The 19785-nt window shown below is 36.2% G+C and overlaps 1 protein-coding gene across 7 annotated transcripts in view; it reads right to left on the bottom strand.

The window, feature by feature from the left end:
• Window positions 1-19785, bottom strand: part of GREB1L (GREB1 like retinoic acid receptor coactivator) — a 245998-nt gene that overhangs the window by 126890 nt on the left and 99323 nt on the right. For 6 of the 7 annotated variants that reach the window (XM_046671347.1, XM_046671354.1, XM_046671355.1 and 3 more), the window contains exon 3: window positions 3702-3809. The exons of the other annotated variant lie outside the window; for it this stretch is intronic. The gene's annotated coding sequence lies outside the window, so the exon portion shown is untranslated. The remainder of the gene's footprint in view (window positions 1-3701; window positions 3810-19785) is intronic. 7 annotated transcript variants of the gene reach the window in all.

Below are 19785 nucleotides of genomic sequence, written 5' to 3'. Positions count from 1 at the left end.
TACCAGAGGCAATCCCTGTGTAAGATCAAAGAGGCAAAACAATAACAGGCAACGTGTGACCTCTACCATGTCACCAGAGACCAATTTTTCAACAGGGAGAAGAGTCAATAATCCAGAACAGAAAACATTAAATAACGAGAAATGCTCCCAAAGTGTGGTTTACCACATCCATCAAGGCTGCCATAGTCGGAGAGTTCAGAGTCTCTATGGTCTCAGAGAACAAACTTCTGGGGATATATCACAACAATCATTAAATCTGCATAAAACACTGGCAAAAACCAATTTCCCAAATGCACAGAAAATATTAAATTTCACAAATTTCAAAAGATATTACAATTTTCCAAACTTCATTGGATGCTTCAAAAAATAAAAGGGGAAATGCACAATAGACTAAGTATTTTTCACATAACATTCACCTAATTTCTCTTATTTACCTATCCCCATTTAATTTTCCTAAGAAGTTGTTTGCAAAGTGGGCTATGAACATTAACTAGATAAATATAATTAACAATAACCCAGACTTTTGCAGGTTTTAGTTTAATTTAGTTTTGTTTTGGTAATACTGGGTCACCAAATCCAGAAACAGGGTTTTGGTCTCCTTTGTCACGTATCTGGAATTGTAAGTGTGCAAAGAGGGGTAAAGAAATTCCCATTCATGGTAATTACAGTAAAATAGAAGTACATTTAAAATCGACTTTTAAAAGGCAACACAGATAAAGTTGTGCCTGATTGTTTTTCTTAGCTACTACTGCCAAACAGCTGTCTTCTTTCAAAATCAGATGTGAGTTAGGGACTGAACAAATGTATCTGAATTATTTAACTTGCAAACACCCATTCCACTGGTAATTCAGAAAGTAGTCAAAGAGGGACTTAGCTTAAAAGAAAAAGTGCTGGAAATTCAAAGCAACTGCGAACATTCTGTTCTTATATGGATTTGTTACTCCCGCCGCCTTCATCTTTCCACTCTATCATCTGCCCCTGTCTTTCCATCTTCTTATCTTATTAACATTGCTAATTGTATTTGTCAGTTTTGCCACAATTTCAATGCTACTTAACCAGCTGTGGGTTTTCTCTAGGCAATTATCAGTCACTACACTTAGGTTTCTAAATTAGTTGTTGAAAGGCACTTTAACCTTGAGGAAATAAAGCACACTGTACACTAAGCCTTACATTTATGTGTATGTTGCTTTAAAATGAGTAATTATTAAAAAGGATTGAAAAAATCACACACAGAGGTAATTCACAAATATTGTAAATTTATAAATTAATAAGAAAATGCTTATACTAGTCATAATTTTATCTTTTTCCCTTTACTATACATATTGTAGTAAACGTTCTCTAACTATGTATATGTACATGGATATAGTGTATAAACTGGAACATCAAAATACTGCCAAATTCCTCTAACAGTCCCCTTTTGGTACCTATCAGCCAGGTGGAGAACACCTTTCAAAGGTATCCACAATCATAGAAGTGGTATCTTGAGGTCATGGGCTGAGATAAAGAGAGCTCTTACAACATGTGGATTTCCCCCCTTCTCCATTTCCTTTCAAAGAGAAAATTCTTTATTATATTTGCTTTTCTTATTCTCTATTCTTGACTCTGACATTGATTTTCTTCTTACTACTACAAAATATACAAGAAACACATTCAGGGAAAAACACAAGGTTTAAGGTTATTCATCAGGGTATACCCACTTCTATGAAACACAACTAAATTTTTAAAAAATCTTCTGTAATACAGAAACATTACACTTCAGCCTACATGCCCAGAAACTGATGACTGGATAAAGAAGATGTGGTATATATACACAATGGAATACTACTCAGCCATAAAAAAAGACAAAATTGGCCCATTCACAACAACGTGGATGGACCTTGAGGGTATTATGTTAAGCGAAATAAGCCAGTCAGAGAAAGACGAACTCTATATGACTCCACTCATAGGTGGAAATTAGTATATTGATAAGGAGATCTGATCGGTGGTTACCAGGGAAAAGGGGGGGTGGGGGGAGGGCACAGAGGGGGAAGTGGTGTACCCACAACATGACTAACAAAAATGTACACCTGAAATCTCACAAGGTTGTAATCTATCATAACATTAATAAAATAAAAAAATAAAAAAAATAAAAAAAACAGAAAAAAAAATCTTCTGTAATACAGAAACATTACACTTCATGTGCCATTTATTCACTTTATATGTAAAAATAAATTCAAAAATAACTTTTTAGAGTTAACAAGTTTTGGTGTTTCTAAAGGTTTATAATATCCTGTTTGTGGGTCAGTCAAAAGCTTGTAAGAATAATTTTTAAATTAATGTAGGCTTATTCCATACCCCTCTCTCTCTCCCCCACTTTCTGCTCCAAGGAAAGAAAAGGTAATATTTCAAGAGCGCAAAATTCTTCACTGAGAGACAAACATTAAAATGATAAACATTTTGGAAAGCAAAATACACTTCAAACCCTAACTGTTTTTCAGACCTATATTGACCCTTATAGTAGTTGCCAACATTTGGGAAGGATTATCCCGCCATTAGACAAAAGCAAGCATTCCCTAGATAAATCAGGAGTTTTTGCCATGAGACTCATAAAACCTTTTCACAACACAGATTTTCAAGAGAATCCTTTAAGGTTTTAGAAGGCTGCTCCTTTTACTAAGTAACAAAATACACCCCATGGTGTCTCAGTGACCCCACTCAGCTGTCCTTTGACCTCTTCAATTGTTGAAGCCTAACTCCAGGGTCCACAGAATTTGCCTCCCATATCAAAAAGGCGAATGCTGCTTCCTCCTAGCACCTGGTGTAACAAAACGCAACAGTTCTCCCTCTTCTCTCTCCTCCACTCCCTCTCTGACCATTTTCCAGATGTTCCAGGCCCAAATGTTAAGCCAATACTAGGTTTCAGGAACCGCGTGGTCACTATGAAGGAACAAACAGGGACCAGGCTGAAGTGGCAATGACCCTCTTGTTCTTTTTGGCCTCAAAAGGATACGACGGGTCATAAAAGAGGAAAAGATCTTTGGCCTCCCTTGGAAATGCCAGGCTATTTAAGCACATTGTAACTTCCAAAAGGAGAGAGATGGTCTTCGGTTATTCCCTGAGAGACAGGAGGTGCCTAAAACAGTATCCCTAAATTTGTAATTCTAAGCAAACTTTTAATTTTCTTTGACATAGGGGAAAACATTTTTTTCCTTTTCTAAATTAAAAGCCTTCAAAACATAGGAAAAAAAAACCTTTTATAGAGATTTTAAAAATACATGTCAGGATAGTGCTATATGATGAAAATTTCAAATATATGCAGTGACTAGATGCGGTTTGGGTTTTTCTGCAGAGGCCATAATCTAATGTCTCCGTTATTAGAAAATTTGAAAGATAAAACCACAATCAACAAAGGGGAAGCAAGAACTGAATTCTTATTATCTTAATTTAGGTATATAAGAAATCTAACACAGAGGCTGGTGTAGGAAAAAAAAACTTACTGCTGAATAAGTTGTTTGTTGGGTTTTTTTTTTGGTGGAGAGGATGGGGGAGGGGAGTGGAAAGCGAGGAGGGGAGGAAAGGAAGGAGAGGAGCTCATAGAAATAGTTGCTTAATCAGGTTAAGGACCCAATATAGTTCTCTTTATTTAAATTCCTAATATAACTTCCTAAAACAAATTTGATCTTGAAAAATTGGGGAGGGGACATATTGCAATTGTACAATACCTTAGTTTATTTATTAACATTTTTGAATCACGTTCATGATTAAGTTGGGCTGTCAACACTTCAAGGAGCCTGCTGCCTAGATTTTACTTGTTTAAAGCTTTTGTGCACCTGCAAAAACATAAAAAATAAAAAATATATACGTAAAGCCATGAATTAATTTCCAAATGCATTATATTCTACAATACAATAATCTGAATATTTACAATTCTACAAAAATTACAATTAGAAATAAATTATCGAAGTCTTACACAACTCCATCCTAACTGGCAGATATAGATATTCCTCCTTCTTAAATACTCCTAAACAATCACTGCTAATTATATATTCTCAAAAACAAATTCTGTTGTTCTTAGGATTTCCCCCTCTAATTGTAAGCTGAATAAATCTGTCAAGTCTGCATTTTTGACAGGTGTCACTATAATGCTAAAAGCCCACAGATTATTTTCATTTTTAGGAATGAAATCAGCGAAAGGTAACTTTCTTACTCTAAGGAGTTTGAGTTTGATAATCTCTGTTGCTTGGCTAAAATTTATCTCATCAAAAAATTATCAAAAATTTAAGACATAACTAATATTGATTGAAATTATTTTTCTATTTTTTGAAACTAATGCTTTAATAATTTCCAAGAAGAAAAAGAGCTACTGTCTCTTACTCTTTTGAGTAGTGTATTTCTAGAAGAAATGAGATAATATTTATATTATTATATATAAAATATATAAATATATAAATAAAAATATATAAATATGTATAATTATGTAATAATTATTATAATTACATATAACTGGCTGAAAATTACAGTGTGCATAGTATTCTTTTCTCTAAGTAGATTATGGTCAATATAAATATTACACGGAAAAATATGAAATATAGTCATAAAGCAGCGACTGAAATAAAAACTATTTGTCATTGATTTTTATACATAATTTAGAAGTGTTTCTATTCCTTTGTTACCGTGTCTAAAACAGAAAACAAAACCTCTTTTGTTTCCTAAGAATGTACTAACTTCAAAACGCATATTTATAGCATTAAAATATTTAAAGTAATATCAACTTGCGTTTTCTAACAACAGTTTTTATTTTACTCTCCTTTTATGCCAACTTGAAAGAGAGAAAGAACCATTTTAGATTTTGAAATAAAAATCTTTATCTTACCTCTCTTGCTGTCAGAAGAATGTCTTCAGGCACAAGAACAGTTAAAAATGCAAGACCTAGATTTTCAAACTCACGTATTTCCAACCCACCTACACACAAATAGACATCTTTTTGTAAGTCAGGAGTCTTGCTCCCTACGTCCAAACCCAAGATTACCCCATATGGTCAACAAGGTCAAACTGCATTACTGCCAATGAAACTATATGACTCCACAAGGACCTTAACGATTTTTAAAAAAGGTCAGTAATCCAATTCCAATAGCTTCAGAGTCTAAAATTGCTAATTTTTGGCCACGTGCTGCACACTTCACCTGCTAGTAATGACATTTTTGTATTTTCTTCTAATTACACTCAAAGCTAAGACCTTTGGCCCTGGGCCATAGACCCCTATTCAGGCTGCACACATTCTCTTAAACGACCTGATCCTTTGTTGTCACTCTTACTCTTTCATCTATTATTTACACCCATAGAAAAGGAAGATACTCTACCATTTGTATAGCTTAAAGCTTCTAATCATCTTAATTTCTTTGCCTTTCACTAGGTTTTTTCATAGACGAATGCCAAAAACTTTGACAAAATCATTTTTTCAACCACATCGCCCCCCGACCCCCAACCCCTTCTCCTTTCTTACTCCCTGGTCAAGCTCCTGCCTAGTCCTTCCCTTCCACAGGAGGGACTTTCTATCAGCTGGGATTTACAAATTCTAACTTTCACCAATAAAATGAATTTCTAAATATAATACAAAATCCCCACCTTGTTCTGACAGATCAATAACAATTATATTTCTTTCATGAAAGAGCCCATCAAATTAAGTGGAAAGTTACTTAAAATATCTTAAAATCTGCCCCCAGCCTCCCTAAGGCATAAGCATAGCATTTTCAGAATTCTCCTGTAAAAATGCCAAAGAAGCTTCATAAGCAAGGGATGTTATTTATTATGTGGTTAAAACTTTTCAAACATTTTAATATCTACAGTTGCTCAAATGTTTACAAGAACAGGAAAAAAAAGGAAAGGAGATAAAAAAGAAAATAAAATATAAATTTAAAGATTAAAAATTTTTTTAAATCTTTACAACATTTAAAAGACTAATTCTCCAAACAGCAAAATCCTCACACAAAACATCCTATACCATTGTAATTTCCCAACACTTTTTTCAGACGTCTTTTAATGTCCAAGCACATTTTGCAAATCCAAAGCACAGAACTGTTTACCATGATGCAGATGTCCCCCTCAGATCACGGTAGCCACCAAAAGACTTTGATTTCCAAGATGTTTATAAAATGACATATGATCCATCTTTGCTCTCTCTTTCTCTATTGCTCAGCTTACTCTTGATTTCTAACAGTATTTCCTTGTTGTCTGTCCGCTCTGCAGACCCTGAAACCCCTTGTCTTTTCTTATTTTCACCATTTGCTTCAACCAGCAGTTCACTGGAGACCCATCCATCTTGTAATGCCTAAAGTGACAGATGCTCTCAGGAGCCACCACACTGCTGAGTGAACAAAAGATAACATCACCTCTAGGAACTGCAGAGAGAAATACAACTGCAACCTTAAGACAAGGGCTGACTTGACAGACATTAGACCATAAACCTCTTCTAAGCGAAAAAGAAAACAATTGCCACACACACAAAAAACTCTGACACAATCAAAGGCAGAAAAGAGTGATTATTTGTGGATTGCCTTTTCAGTCTGTGGCTCACTTTTCTCCCCCAACGCTTTTATATTGGGGCAATTCACTTGCCAAGAGGCAAGAGAAGTTCTTGGGAAAAAAGTCTTTCTCAATTATCTTCTTTTCCTCAACAATATTCAAAGGGAAATTCATTCACATGTGTGTTTCAGTAAATCTAAGTCTTATGATGCAGCATTCTTAAGCCTGACCCGGCTTGTTTGCATAATACAATATCTGGACTCAGAAATGCTGACTCTTCTACTGCTGTGAAAGGCATATGCATGCTTTGAAAATTAAAAACACATTAGAAATTAAAAAGCAACCTCTGACACCATGTCAACAATATGTGTAGCTCATAAAAAAAGCTCACAATTCACTGTTGAGATCACCTCAAACTTGGGTTAAAAAGACAGTTAACAAGAGGATTCTGGGAAGGACTACAGATCTCTTTTTTAACAAAGGAAAGGTCATATTAACATCTCCCAGCAACAAACTAATGAGAGGGACATTGTAGAGGCAGGCGACTCTGCTTGATGCCGTCTAGGGATTTTTGTTTTTATTTTTTTAATCATCTTATTTAAAATCTTCATGCAGCAATAGGTAGATTTAAACTCTACATTTAATTTTAACTTTAACCTTCAGATAAATACAGTAAAGGGAAATTTTTGAAGAACAAAAAAACAATGATTTGGATGTCAATTAAGAACACTGTATGATCAATGTCAATTATGGAGATTAACAACCCATTTTATAACAGATATCAAGCAAGACTGAAGAAAATCTCTGCTGCAGTGAAATACATTAGCATTTTCACAAGGGTAAATGATACAATATCTGTGTTAAATCCAAAACAAAGAGCTCAAACTCAAAAAAAGTCTGTCAACCATATTTCTAAGAAAGAAACATAAGCATTTACAATGACATTTCTTTAATTCAAATGTTTTCATTTTTATTTAAAATTTTTGCACAAAAAGCCTTTAAGTTACAATTATTTTTCTTTGGGGTCACTAAGGACTCCTCTCATCCTCATTCTACTAAAAAAACGTAAATTTAAAAAGATATTTTATCTCCTGTGTAAATAAGATAGCATAGATATTTCACAATTTCAGAATTTTCTGGGTTTTATTTTAATGCTGGCAAAACGAATGCATACAAAATAATTAAATGAATATATACAATTATATAACTCAATGGAAAAAAGATTAAATAATTATAGTTATCAATATATAAAGGGTTTGTTCTAATATGGGTTTGATCTCTAACTAAACAACTTTGTTTAACACACACTGACCTTAAGTAATCCTCCCAAACTATAAATCCAAAAGTACCACATCATTCAACACTCTCAAACTTTGGCATTAATACCAAGAGAAAGATGTGACCTTGAAATGACAGCTCCATTGCAGAAGGCTCAAAAAAAGACCCAATTAAACGACCTGCTTTTAAACACAATAGGATCGATAGGCATGCAGGAAAAGTACACCCCTGTGGAAAGTTCTTACTGCCTGATTGATCAAAAACAAAACAAAACTTTTCTTTTTTAAGGGCCTCTTCCAGATCACAGTCAGTGCCAGAAATCCACACAGGAAAAAAATCCATCAAAATGAAACCCTAAAAGGGTTTACCCTTCACCATCCTATTTGCACTTCAAAACCCTGTAAGTCCTTCAGTTAAACCCCAGGGCTGAACCATTTCAATAATAAGAGAGGTGGCCAGCAGTGATTTATCTCCCATTTGGCCTCTGGACAGAGCTGTAATGTCTAGGAAACTTCCCCTCCCTCACTCGCACCCTCCCCCAAGTCCCCACCTTCATTTCGGCAGCTTCGCATCTGCAATACCTTCCAAACAACTCATATGCCCCTTCCAGTCACAAGCAAGAACGGTCTGTAACTCAAGATTTGGGTACATTTTCTTGGCAATGCTTTCACAAACTGGAATGCCGCTGAGTAATCAGACATTGAAAATACCAGGTTAAATTTCAGGTTATCTTTGCTATAAATTGGAGGAAAAAAAGAAACTTCCTTAACTTTAGCCTCTCTCTTCTCACATGTGTTAATTGTTGTCAGAAAAACTTTTTCCAGTTTATACCTTGATATTTTTTACATTTTGGGCCTTATCAGCCAACTTCCTGCAGTAGTGTTCATCTATATTTAAATCCTTGCATTGTAAAATATCCTAACAAATCTAAAAAAGTGGAAATTTCACAGGTCACAGACTCCTGGGTCAAAAAGACCTTAAAAACGGATATCAGACCATTATGACCCAACTGATTTATTTGACCCTTGTTATCAAATATGTATTATAACTGTCATCACACACACTCACACAATTTTCCTCTAGTAAAATAACAAACAATGTCAACAATTATTCAAATAGAAATTTAGGGCCCAGACGTTATCAAATGTGAAACACAGTGGAGTTATTCCTTAAAAATGGAGGATATTTTGTCACTAGGCATGAATTCTCTATTTCAAAATTATGTTCACGTTTCCTAGTGTAGAAAGAGGATGAAAAATATATGCACCCTTTCCCCTACTTGCTCATTGTTTTCTGTTTTTGTTTAAATGAGGGTTTGTTTTTCTAATTGAGTCTGCTAAATTCCATCTGAATGCCACACTAACAATTTGCACTAAATGATTCCACTATAGTGATTCCAGTTTTACATGTTGAAAACTTTCAAGCTATTTTGCTGACTTCATGAATTTAGAGACTCCACAGGCAAATATAAGCATATTTCATTTAAACCTATTATCAGTTAAGAAAAGTTTAAAAGAATAAAATTAAATATATGACAGCTAAAAATACAAGAAATACAATTTTTTGTCAATTAAAAGGAAAGAATTATTTATGTTTTGGGAACTTATGAATAAAAATTCTATTTCTTCAATTAAAGAATGCACCACTAAGGGGCTGGCCCGGTGGCATGGTGGTTAAGTTCACATGCTCTGCTTCAGCAGCCCGGGGTTAGCAGGTTCAGATCCCGGGCAAAGACCTACACACCACTCATTAAGCCATGCTCTGGTGGCATCCCACATACAAAATAGAGGAAGACTGACACAGATGTTAGCTCAGGGCCAATCTTCCTCACACCCCCCCCCCAAAAAAAGAGCACCACTAATATCCTTACACCTCATTAGCAAATATTTTTCACTTTCAGAGCTCAAATATCCTAAATTCTAGAAAAACCAAACCTCATAGCAAATGACTTTATTGCATCCTACCAGGTCAATGAATCCCAGATTTGTACTTGAGATAACATAAAAATTCAAACTGCACATATAAACCAGGAAAAATAGACAACTGAAAAAATCTAAGACATAAATTTTTATATCACTGAAACAAACTTTGGTACTAGTAACAATATTCAGGAAAACAAATTTCTTAACTTACTACATGGATTTTTTTTTTAAAAAGCTTTCCTCAGAGAATCAACAAGAGTAATTGACCCACCACAGAGGAAATATTCAATCTTCATTAAATATTCAGTGCAATAGGTTGTTAGGTCTATGTGGACCTCAAAGAAGAAATAGTTCCTATCTGGTAGGAAGTGGGTCTTGGGAGAATTGAATAGAGATGAGAAGCAGTTTCTCAAGTCATGACAATATATTTCAAAATGACAAAGCTAAAAACTAGAGATGTGCTACAAAATGCATGTGACTACTTTGAAATCTGATACAAAGAAAGGGATACTTAAGGAAGTATTAATTTTAACAAGATTTGACTGGGTAAGCAACTTGATTTCCTATTAATGTAGCACAATAACATTTGGATGTGCAAGATCTGTAGTTCCCAACCCTCCTACACTGTATCCTAGCCAGGTCACTTGTCTTCTCTGGGCCTGTTTCCTTATCCATAAAATAGGGGATGAAGGTAATACATTTCCAGATTAAAAACAGTATGGTGGTAATGGGGGCAGAGAAGAAATTCTATTCACAATAGGAACAACAAAAATAATACCTAGGAATCACCTTAATGACGAATATGTGATAACATCATTTTTTAATTGCAAATAACAGTAGAATTTTGGGGGAACATTATGAAAACATCCATAAATTCATAAGGAAGACTATCAAAGAAAAGATGGAAGAAAATTTCTTCAAAAAAGGTTGTAAGAGGAGATGAGTCAAAATAAATGTTAAATTATGAAGACAGAGCTTTTGGCCTTTAAATTCGTGTCACCAAATCCAATGAACATTTTTCAGTTCTCATCTAACATTGTCCTGGTAGATTTTTTTTTTTTTTGGCTGAGGAAGATTAGCCCTGAGCTAACGTCTGTTGCCAATCTTCCTCCACTTTATATGTGAGTCACCAGCACAGCATGGCTGATGATTGGTGTAAGTCCGTGACCAGGATCTGAACCCATGAACCCCGGCTGCTGAAGCAGAACATGCTGAACGAACTTAACCACTGTGCCACAGGGACAGCCCCTTGGTAGATTTCTTGAAACTTTCTTTCCTTCTGCTGATTTCATCTCACGAATTTTCTAGTTTTCCTCCTTCCCTAAGCTGCTTCTCAATTTCCTTTGCACTCCCATAATACACTACCCAGCACTGTAATGTTGCAGTTCCACAGGGTTTAGTCTGTGGTAGCCATCTTTCAAGACGGCTCCACTGATTCTCACCTTCTGTGTAATCCCTTCCCACATTGAATCAGGGCTGACTTGTGGGATAAAAATATTGAGGGACTGGCCCCAAGGTCAAGTGGTTAAAGTTCTGCACACTCCGCTTTGGTGGCCCAGGTTCGTGGGTTTGGATCCTGAGTGCAGACCTACTCCACTCATCACCCATGCTGTGGAGGCATCCCACATACAAAGTGGAGGAAGACTGGCACAGATGTTAGCTCAGGGACAATCTTTCTCAAGCAAAAAAAAAAACAACAAAAAAAAGAGGAGGATTGGCAAAGGATGTTAGCTCCTTTGAATCTTCCCCACAAAATACATAAATAAATAAATAATAAAATAACATATTGAACAAGTGACAATGTGTGACTTCCAAAGTCATAAAAGATATTGCAGTTTGTGTCTCAACCTCTTGGATCTCTTGCTCTAAGGGAAAGCAGCCACCATGCTGTAAGGACACTCAAGCAGCTCTGCGGAGAGGCCCTCACGAGTAGGAACCAAGGCCTCCTGCCGAGAGCCAGCACCAACTTGCCTAATTGCTCTCCTTGCCTCCTCTCTGGCAATCCCTCCAATCACTTCTCTGCAGTACAGTGAAAATATAATCATGTCAACTCTTTGCTAAAGCCCTTCGTGGTTTCCTATTGCTCTGAGGATAAAAATCAACATTGTAAATATCCCTACTCATCTCTCCAGCTTTATCTTGCACTGTTCTCTTCCTAAACAGTGTGCTCCAGCAAAACTGACCAACTTTTAAACATGTATGTTCCCTCTGCCTGTAATACCACCTATCCTGTCTTTTACTTTGTCTTAGTGAAATCCCATTCATCCTTTAGATCTCAACTCAAGCACTGCTTCCCTGACACCTCAACACTTTGCTAAAGCTCCCACAGAACCTATTCATCTCCTTCCTATTACCTCATTTTTGATTAATGTGTGTCTTCCCTGTTAAATTCTAAGCTACACGAAGGTAGGGACTACGTTTTTCTGCTTTGGCCTATTATTGAAATCACAGCACCTACTGTGGTACCCTCCTACATAGTAGGTCCTCAAAAACATTGTTTGAATAATTTAATAATTTAAAATATAGGGCTGGCACAAGAATGAGAAGCTCATTGGCTACAGTCCCAAAAGACTTTATAATCTATAAGAATTATTATATGACAGTTGAGGCATTGTAAAACAATAAAGGGAAGGAGAAATTATTCATTTAATGATACTGAAATAATGATCAACAATTTAAATAGTGATAAATTCTAGAGAGAAGAAAAGATTAAATTTAAATATCTATACCTAATACATTTACATGCCTGCCCCCATCAAACCATATAAAAACTAAGAGGAAACAGAATTAAATATTTATTATGCTGATATTTATCATATATCAAGATTTATTATGGTATCATAGTGAGAATTTAGCTTTCTAGGCCTAGAAATTACAAAGGATAAGACTGACAGATTTGACTAGTAAAAATACAAAACTTCCGCACATTTAACATGTAAAACAAATAAAAAGAAAGAACAATCAGCTGAGAAAAATGTTTCTAGCTGATGAAAATAGTTAATGCCTACTATGAAATAATAAAGTAAAACATTAACACCCCAACCCCTGGGAATAACCTAATACTCATTCCCTCAACAGGGAAAGAGGTAAGCACATTATAGTAACAGAAATAACCACGACCATTTATTGAGCACCTACTGTGTACCTCACATGCACTATCTCATTTAACCCTCACAAAACCACCCATAAGTGGAACATTATGAAGACGTAAGAAGTATATTTTTGACACAGAAATTTATTCATAATATATGAAGTGGAAAATATATTATAAAACAATACAGTCCCACTTCTATAAGGAAAAAATACATAAATAACCTCGTAAGATAGAGAGAAATCCAAACAGGGTGATATAAATCACAAAATAGTGGGTGACATGATGATAGGATGTACTTTTTTTCCTTTATGCTTACCTTTATTTTCCAGTTTTCTACAATAAAGAAGTTACTTTAAAATTTTACGCATGCTGCCAACAAGTAAGCCCTATATGCTTTTATCATCATCATTACCACTATCGTTATGGACGTTGACATTTGACAGCTGCAAAACACTGACTTTCTTAATTGACAGGCAATACTTCTTAAGGTAACACTTTTGTAGGTTTGTTATAGGAAAATGTACAGTGACAAATACAGTTTATGAACATGTGCATAGTAAAGATTATAAATAATTATAATTTGTTTTTAATATCCCTTCAGATATTTTTACTATCATGAGATAATGAACTTGTTGAGTTTATTTATAGTAGTTGCTCATGTGGAACTTTGAAAGAAATTTTCCATGATGATATAGGAAGTAGTCCCAAATTGATAACCCCTAAGATGAAAAACAAATTTCACAACTTAGTGTTAAAAAAAACCCTTTCATTAATTATCCTTCTGTGTCTATTCAAACTTACCTCTCATCATACTCCAATATGAAACACCTGCTTCTATCAATTTAATTTTATTGCTGTTCCCCACAAATAAGCCCATATCTGTCTCTGTGCCTTTGTTCAAGTTCTCCATCCCATTCCCTCACTTGACTTTTCAGCCTTAATCCTTTTTTCTTTTTGTTTAAAGATTGGCACCTGAGCTACCATCTGTTGCCAATCTTTTTTTTTTTCTTCTTCTTCTTCTTCTCCCGTAAGCCCCCCACCGATACATAGTTGTATATTGCACTTGTGAGTGCCTCTGGCTATGCTATGTTGGACACCGCCTCAGCATGGCCTGATGAGCAGTGCCATGTCAGCAGCCAGGATCTTAACCGGTGAAACCCTGGGCCGCCAAAGCGGAGCGTGGGAACTTAAGCACTCGGCCACGGGGCCGGCTCCACAGCCTTAATCCTTTTCTTGCTTTGCTCACGTTTATCTTTCTCTTTATAACTCCCACATCACCTAGCAGAGTTATAGGCATACATCTGGCACTTAAGAAACAATGATATCACAAACATTTTCAATGGTATCACAAGCTATATTGAATCAATAGGGAAACTGTGCCTCTGTAGGTGTTTAAAATAGAAGATTTCTATTTTAAGGATGAAAAAAAATTCTTCCTTTTAATTTGAGTAGATAGTATGTTTACCTGATTAAAAATCTAGCAGTAGAAAACAATGTATAGTAAAAAGTATTTATTCCACAGTCTCCTCTCACAGGGAACCACTTTCATTATTTTTTTTTTAGAAAGAGATACTTTAGATTTTTAAAATACATATATAAATAAAGATAAGTTAAACACATTCACTCTTTTGGACCTTGCTTTTTTAAGTTAAAAAATATCTTAGAGATCTTTCTATTTAGGCACATACTTCCTCATTCTTTTTTGTGGCTTTGGAGAATTCCCTGGCATGTATATACCATGATTATTTTAAACTTGTCCCTTAATGATGGACACTTAGTTTCCAATCTTTGTCATTACTAAAGATAGTGGAATAACCAACCCTGCAGTAACTAATACACACTAATTTTAGCACTTGGATAAATTCCTAGAAGTGAAATTACTGGGTCAAAGGATATATGCATTAATTCTGTTAAATATTGCCAACAGCCTTGCTTTTGTTTTGTTTTGTTTTAGCAGACACAAAGCAGATTTCATTTCTTCCACACATCAGAAATATTTTCAATCATAGTTCAGTTTCTCTAAAGTCTGTCTACATCAAGTAGTTAAAACGCCAAGAGCACAGAAAAGCTGAGTTGGAGGGAATCCCTGGTAGTGAGGCACTAAGTGAGGGTTGAACTAAGAGTTGAACCAATTCACACTCCCATTAGCAATGTATGTATCCCCATACCTTCAACCACGTAGGATATTATCTATTTTTGGATCTTCATCAATCTGACAGATTAAAAATGATATCTTAACGTAGTTTTAATCTGCACTTCTCTTATTATGAATGAAAATGACTATCTTTTCAAATGTTTAAAAGTCCTTGAATTTTCTTCTGTGAAATTTCCAAACTTTATCCATTTTTATATTTGGTTGTTGGTTTTATTTTTGATTTCTAGGAGCTTTTTATGTATTAAGGAATTTTGTCCTTTATGTATGATAAGAGTTGCAACATTTCCCCCAGTTGCCATTTTGCTTTTTGACTTTGCATATAGTGTTTGTTGTTATTTTTCAATGCAGACAGTCTTAACTTTTATATAATTAAATTTATCAATTTTTAAAATGTTAAGTAGTTAGCTGGAAACACAGAACTCACTTTATTTGTTTAATTAAATAATCTACATTAGCCAGTGTTATATTTCCTAGAGGCACTAAGAAAGCAAAGGAGTAGAATACAAGGGGAGAGGTAGGGAAAAAAATTCTATCTAAATGCATTGAATCTGCAAAGATATTATTTTTCCATTTTAAAAAGAAATTCTTAAGCTTTTTCAGTTTATTGATGATTTTGTGAGGGGAACAAAACAGATATTTCCACCCTACCCACTCTCTTACTTTTGCAAAAGGGGCAGAAACACACACACATACCCTACAAAAACAGGAAAGGAGGAGGAAGAGAATGAACAAGGTGGGTGTGAAGTAGCCAGGAGAATGAAAATTTTAATTCGGTAGCTTCTGATTCTAGAAGAAAAAGAAGGAATATCTTTTGAGCCATTCTTTTTCTGGATTTTGGACTTCAAATTAGTGGAAGGGCTGCATACTTTTGTTAGAGGGGAGAAGACCCCAGGCAGAAGTGTCAAATATGGGTTTTTTTCCAATAAGGATGTTTATGGATTTTCTCCCTTTGTACCCCAAATTCCCATTATCAACCCTTCCCCTACTTCCTACAGATGTTCTACATTTCTTTAGCCCATGCTTGAAATAAATGGGGTCCAATCAGTTGTTTATTATTATCTTTGTTGGTGATTCCTACATCTACATCTTTGGCTGTAAAGTCTTTTCTGAGTTGCTGCTCACCACTTAGCCTCAATATGTCAACTCAATATGTCCAAAATTAATATGTCCAAAACAAAAATTATTATTATTAGAGTAAAAGCTATTCCTATTTCCTAATTTAATTATTTTTATTTATTCCCCTATAAGGTACTATGAACTGTGCTAGGAAGGACGGTAAAGGCAGTCTCTAATCTCAAAGAGATCCCAATTTAGAGGTGAAGACAGATCTGCACATGTGTAAATGTTCACTAGAAGTAGGAACAAAGTACTATAAAAGCACAGAGAATGTAGCAATACTGTGTGGAGAAAAGAAGAAAATATCAGAGAAGAGATGACATTTAGGGGACTTTAAAGGATAAAGTAGGGATTTATCAAATAGAGTTGGGATGATCTCACAGGCCAATAGGTCAGAATGTCAAAGGCATGGTTTATTTTAGAAATACTGAAAGTTCATTGTTGGGGGGCATTGAGTGGAAGAGAAGAGAATACGAAAGTAGGTTGGGTCCACTCTGTAAGGAACTTTATATGCCAGATTAGGAATTTGAATTTAATCCCAGAAACATGGGATAGCCAATAGAAGTTTTCAAAAAAGGAATTAACAATCAAATTTTTAAAAAATAGAAGGAAACTCTGGTGACAGTGTGAAAGTTGGATTAGAGATCAGATAAAAGGTTTCTGCAAGAGTGTAGGAAGAGGTGATAGGAACTGCACATAACCAAGGATGGAAGGAACAGACATGAGAAGCCCTCTCAGTAGGCAGTTAGAAATTCAGGACTCGAGCTCAGGAGTGGGGACTGAACAAACAGACCCTGGAGACAGACAGCTGCCACAGAGAGAGTTGATATCAATACTGGTGAGATTACCCAGGGATTGCCTTAGTGGAGAAAGTGTGGAGTAAGAGGGTCAAGGAGGGAAGTCTGAGAAACACTATCACTTGAGAATCAAGCAAAGGAAGAGGAAAACCCAGCAAAGCAGATGGAGAAGGAGCCATAGAAGAAGTAGGAAGGAAACCAGGAACCAACAGGGTTGTGAAAGCCAAGGGACAAGAGAGCTAGGAGAAATGGGAGGTAGTCAACAGTTTCAACAGATAAGAGAGGTCAGTAGGATTAAGAATGAAAATGTGCCATGGCATGTAGCAATTATTTTTTCAAGAAGTGTGGTTAACAAGGATGGAAGTAAGTTGGTAGATGTAAGAAAGGTAAAATGGCAGGAAAGAGTAATTAGAGGGAAGGATGTTGTAGGATGAGGTTCTTCCCTCAAAGAAAAGGGAGAGGTGATAATAGAAGAAAGGAGATGATTAATGCAATAAAGCCCTAGAGAAGGTACTGAAGGGAGAGAGGAACAAATGGAAGACATCCATGGCAGAACCACAAGGCAACAGCCTGGGTCTCTGATGACAGCAGAGATGCTTTATCAGCCTCAGACAATTCTCTCCAACCTTTGTTTATATGGGAAAGAAAGAAACTTCTAATTTGCTGTTTAGTGTTTTCTGCTATTTGCAAACAAATGTAATCCTAACTGGTACAGGAGAGAAGGGTGTTGAAAGAATAAGCAAGGACCTCTCAAAAGCATGAAAACGTGAAATAGCACAGTATGTTCAGAAGACAAGACCAATCCAGCATTATTAGACTACCAAATGTGAGAGAGGGAGTGGTAGGAAAGGAAGATGAAAATGTATCCTCAGGTGTGAGGAGTTGAGACTGGATCCTGTACACAAAAAGTAGCCATGCGGAAGGGCATTAAGCAAAGGAATGACATGTTCCCATTTCAGCTTTGAGTAGATTCATCTAGTGGCAGTCTGGAAGGGACTCATGAGGAGGCAAAACAGGATGCAGGGAGAGTGTTTAGAAAGTTCTACTATAGTCCTGGTGAGAGATCATGATGTCTGGATGGGTGCAGCTATGGTAGGGTTACACAGGACGGGCAGATCTGAGAAGTATTCAGGATCAGCAGGAATTGGTGACTAATGACACGGGCAAGTGACTCAGGATGAAGCCTTGGTCTCTACCTTACATTGCTTTTCTCCATCTCCACTGTTAGTACATTCAGGCATGACACTATCTCATTTATTCATTCAACAAATATTTATTGAGTGCCTTCTCTTTGTCAGGTCCTGCAGATGCAATGGAGAACAAGCTAGAAATGGTCTCTGCCCTCATAGATCTTAGTTAGGAATGTTAGTGCTGAAAGCTTCATACGTGATATCTCATTTAATCCTCAGAACAACCTTTGATATAGTAAGTACTATTATTCTCCCCATTGGTCAGGGGAGGTAACCCAGTCTTAGAAAGTTTAATAATTTGCTCAAGGTCAACAGGCTAGCTGATAAGTGGTGGTGCCAGGAATCAGACATAGAACCATCTTACTTCAAAGCCATATTGTTAATCACTTGACTGTGTTGTGTCTTACACAATTACATATAAGGTACTAAATACCATGACAAGGAGTGCAGTGGTTTGGATTATTGCAGCCTCCTAACTGGACATTCTTTCTGCACTTGGCATGTTCCAGCCAGAATAATTTTTCTAAAATGCAAATTGGGGAGAATGGTGGTACCTTCTTTGATTGGGGAACTCTGAGGGGGAAGATGAGGTTTTGAAACAAAGGTCTTAGACATATTGATTTTGAGATGTCTGTGAAATACCCAAATGGAGATATCCAGCAGTAGTTTGATAGACAAATCTCACATTTAAGGGGAAGCAGGGCTGGAGAGAAAGTCCTTGATATCACTAGTTTTTAGAGGTCAGCTAAAGTCAAGGCCAATACTGGGACTCTTCAGGGGCTCCTGGAAGTGAGAGGAGCAGCCTGCTGAGGAAAGGGTAGTTGGGTACAGGGGTGAAGAGAGTGGCATAGATTTGGAATAATTGATTAGAGGAAAAGGAGAGGGACTTAGCTAACAACAGTCAAAGATATAACTAAGTCGTATTTACGGTCAGGGACAATGAATTTATAGTGATATCAATCTGCATGGTTGAGGGATTTTCTCCAGTAGCAATCACTAACTCAAGAACAGGAAAACTTGCCAAAATTTCATTATTTTACTAGGTCCTTTCTTTTCTCCCAGTCTGATTTAAGACCTTGCCTGTGAGTTCCCAGAGCACCCTGAATTTCCCTTTGACTGGCTAATGAACACTTGACCTATCAGGTTCTGTGTAAGTCCATCTCTCCTTTGGACTTTGAAATCCTCAAAAACTCCTTTGAGACTTTGAAAACTTGCATTTTTTATTGTTTTTTATTCCCAGCAACTTGCACAGTGCTATTTGTGGACTTGTTTTATCTCCAGGTTGGACTGTAAAGTCTCTGAGGCAGCAACTGTGACATTGCACAGTTTTGCAGGGGCAGCACCTCAGTTCAAAGCCTCACACCCAGTATGTCCTCATTAAACATTTGTGGGATCAGACTGACTTTAATCTGGAGCCACAATGTAGAAACTAATGAACTATCTAATACTGTGAAAAGTGACTTATAAGTTTTCAGATTTGGAATAAACGGTCCCTCCTCTCAAGCTTTCACTCTCTGTTTTTCATTCGGACACCTCTACCCTGGTATGTGCCATTTTGTCATTGGAGTTTGGGCCGTACTGGCAGCTCTACTGGCTCTGTGACCATGGATGATCTACTAAGCATTTCTGGGCTGTCTGAGTCCTTGTTAGTAAAATTTAAAGGATTGGACCCAATGATTGCGGATGTCCTTTCTCATTCTAAAACCCAAGGAATCCATGATCCATGGAAGAC

The sequence above is a fragment of the Equus quagga genome, chromosome 9, assembly GCF_021613505.1.
Source record: "Equus quagga isolate Etosha38 chromosome 9, UCLA_HA_Equagga_1.0, whole genome shotgun sequence".
In the NCBI taxonomy this organism is placed as follows: domain Eukaryota; kingdom Metazoa; phylum Chordata; class Mammalia; order Perissodactyla; family Equidae; genus Equus; species Equus quagga.
This window is presented reverse-complemented; position numbering and strand designations above follow the sequence as displayed.